Here is a 3,649-nt window from a genome sequence, read left to right as displayed (position 1 = left end):
CTTATCCTCTAAAACTTTGAGAAAGATAAAGATTTTGTACGTTAAAAATCTGAACCTTTATAAACCATCTAATACCGTTATCTCAATAGATTCATACTCTATTTCCTGGTGTATTCTTGCAGATATATAGTGTAGAAAGCGTCAAAATTGTAGCTTCAACCCACTCATCTTCCATAAGCGCGAACGTTGCGGAAAGATTCAAAGCAACCTTTAAATTTGAAAACTCTTAACATAATAATATTCATCATTTTAAAACTTGAATTTATTTTAAAATTTTGAAATTTACGATTTACATATATATTTTTTAATATTTATGTGACATTTTATAATTTAGTACTCATTGATATTGGATACGCACTCAATGCACGCATAAAGAGATTAATACTTAAAGAAAGAGGAAGTAAAAAGAGCCAAGAATTAATTAAAGCATAAAAGAGTTAATTTGGATTAACAAAGAATAGCAAGTTAAAAGAATTAAAGATACAAAAACTGAAAAAGTATAGAGCTGAAGCGTGCACAAGGAAAAAAAAAACATGCAAAATAGTACTGCACGCAGGTTCGATCTTCAGTCGCAAGAGTGGCAAGTTAAGCCCTTTGCCAGTGGCACTTTTCACTCTTTTGTTCTTGGGGGTGGCAAGACTTATATATATTTCATTTCTTATACATATCCGCATATATATACCAAGTTTCAGCCGAGCGGTCCGGGTGCCGTGGCATCCCCATCCATCCACATAAATCTGCCTCTGTGGACGACCATATATTCCTTGCTGCCGTAGCTCCTTTTCTACTGTTTTAGGGCGCCACCATATCAAGTAGAGCAATTTCAGGCACCAAAAGGTGATCGGAAAGCATACTGCCAAAGCAATGGAAAGTGCAATAATGGCCATGCTTTCAAGTTTGGGTTTCTTTGGTTCTTTTCTACAATATAAAGGGTGGGATATTTAGGTCATTTGCACTTTTGTCCCTATTTTGTACTGGTCTTTAATTTTTTTCCCTGCAAATGGAGTTCATTAAGGGAACTGACACGAGTTCTACCGGATTCCTTAAATAACTTATGTCCCGCAAGGCATAAGTTCCATCTGAAGGGCAAAAATTAAAGACCAATCATTTGAAGGGCAAACCGTGCGACTTTTTGATATTCTAGTATAAGATTAGGACGGATTTAAATTTGGAAAAAGGATACACCCAAAAAAAAAAAAAATTGAGATCCTCAGCAAATCCTAATTGTATAAGGTTCATCTTCTCACATCTAGGATGGAAACTAAAATCAGGTTCAGATATGGTAAACTTATAGGAATAACTACCCTTTAGTACATCCTTACCTCTAGTAGCTACCTTTTCAATATTACCAACCACATCTACTATTTAATGAACATATGTATTTTAACGGGTGTATTTGTTTGTTTTCAAATACATAGTGATTTTTTTTGCTATAATGTATTTCTATGTCTTTTTTTTTATGCATTTCAGTGATTTTTTTTTGGATGTATTTTAGGTTTTTTTTTTTTTTTGGATGTATTTCAGTGGCTTTTTTTTATGTATTTCTTTGATGTATTTCAAATACATTGTGTACATTCCAACTACATATGAAGCCAAATACATTCAAATTTTCATGTATTTGAATGGATTTCAACAAATACATTCAGATACAAGACAAAAAAAATTCAAATACATGACAAATACATTCAAAAACACGTGTTTGGCTATTAACAAAATACACTCAAAAAATACAAACACAAATACATTAAAAAACGATGCTGTATTTGTGAGATGTAGATTTTTTTTAATGAATTTGCATTTGGCTTTTAACAAATACACACAAAAATACAAAAAATACACACGGCCAGATCTGAGACACCACCACCACCAAAAACCCTAATCTCTCCACCACCACCAAAACCCTAATCTGAGACACCACCACCACCAAAAAACCTAAACTGAGACACCACCACCATAAAAAACAGTAATCTCTCCACCACCACCAAAACCCGAGCATCAAAATGGACTCAAAGATCAGATACACTAATAACCAAACTTGCCAAGTCGTGTGTGAACATATTTTATACTTGATTTTTTGTTTTTGTGTGGAGTTAAATATTCGTGGGTGAAAATCAATACTTCCCTTAAAAGACTATCAAACCAATATTTCAAATATTGAAATTCAATCGTAAATTCGAAAGTATATGATGCCCAAGACGAGCCTTCTTGTTCCGTTTGTCAATACAAGCTAGTTAAAATGAGAGATGGGCGGCGCAGCTCTGGTGGTGGTGGGGAGAAGAGAGAGAGGGGCGGCGCGGCTGTGGTGGTGGTGGTTGAGAGAAGGGGAGAGAGATTTTTTAGGGTTTTGAGAAATAAAAAATCTGAAATGGGTAGTGATTGGGAAAAAAGAAAAAAAAAAAAAAATATATATATATATATATATATATATATATATATATATATATATATTTGGGTATGTATTTTTGATAGAGCTACCAATTGTAATTTAAAAAGATTAATTAGCTACTAAATATAATTAAATTAAAGGGTAGTTAATATTAATAATTAGGTCTTAAAAGAAGCTACAATGAGTAAAAATTCCTTGCATCTTTCATTGTAGTCACAAATGAAATTTAGGAAATTTAAAATATTTTTTTAAAAATATCTGGTAATAAAGAAAATTTCATAGTTCTTATTCACACATTATTTTTAAACATTAAAGTTTATTCACTTTTCCATCTAAAAAAGTTTATTTAAATTTAGAGTTAATTTTAATTTAAAATAAAAATTATCTGATTTGTAATAATACTTGTACTATTAAACTTGACACATGAAATTACATTGTAACTATGTTACTATTTCTTCCACTGTTAGCTAGCTCCATTTATTTTGGGACGGATGGAGTATTTTATTAGTTATATAATTACTTTACTATTCTATGATTATTCCAAATCTGATTACAAGATATTCTTCTAGACATTAAAGGAAATATAGGGAGTATTTAAAATATAATTTTAAATATTTCAAGTTCATGCACTTTGATGTTATGTGTAACACCTCGTATCCCTAACCAGTTGATGTTCATGATTCGGGGACTTAGAAACCAAGACAAAAGTGTTAGAATTGGAAAATTTGGCCTCAGGACGTCAATTGTACGAGTTATGTCCAAAGTACGGCCCGTACATTGATGTACAGGACTGTAACACCCCGTACCATTAACTCGGACCTTGAGCATGATCCTAGACCAAAAGAAACCAAAAGAAAACATGAGCCTAGACTAAGGCATCACCTGCGAATGCATCACCTGCGAATCGCATGTTGTGCATGCGAGTCGCGAGTGGCGTCGCATCTGGCCGAGAGACTTGCCAAAGAAGACTTAGGCGGTGCACACGCGACACCATGTGCGATTCGCATGTGACACATGCGAGTCGCATATGGTATCGCATGCGGTGACGTAGAAGTACCAAAGAAGACGTGAAGGTATGCGGCTTTCGCGACGGTTTGGTGCAACATGTGACTCGCATGTTGCACATGCGACACCATGTGCGAACCGCACATGGTGCACGCGGTGGTATTTTCGTTCGAAAGTTTTCTCGTTTTGGACATCCTATATATAGGTTTTCTAGAGTCCGGGACACACATTAAATAGATAAAACATTGGTATTCCTTG

The sequence above is a fragment of the Lycium ferocissimum genome, chromosome 11 (genome assembly GCF_029784015.1).
Source record: "Lycium ferocissimum isolate CSIRO_LF1 chromosome 11, AGI_CSIRO_Lferr_CH_V1, whole genome shotgun sequence".
In the NCBI taxonomy this organism is placed as follows: domain Eukaryota; kingdom Viridiplantae; phylum Streptophyta; class Magnoliopsida; order Solanales; family Solanaceae; genus Lycium; species Lycium ferocissimum.
Note: the sequence above shows the minus strand (reverse complement) of the source record.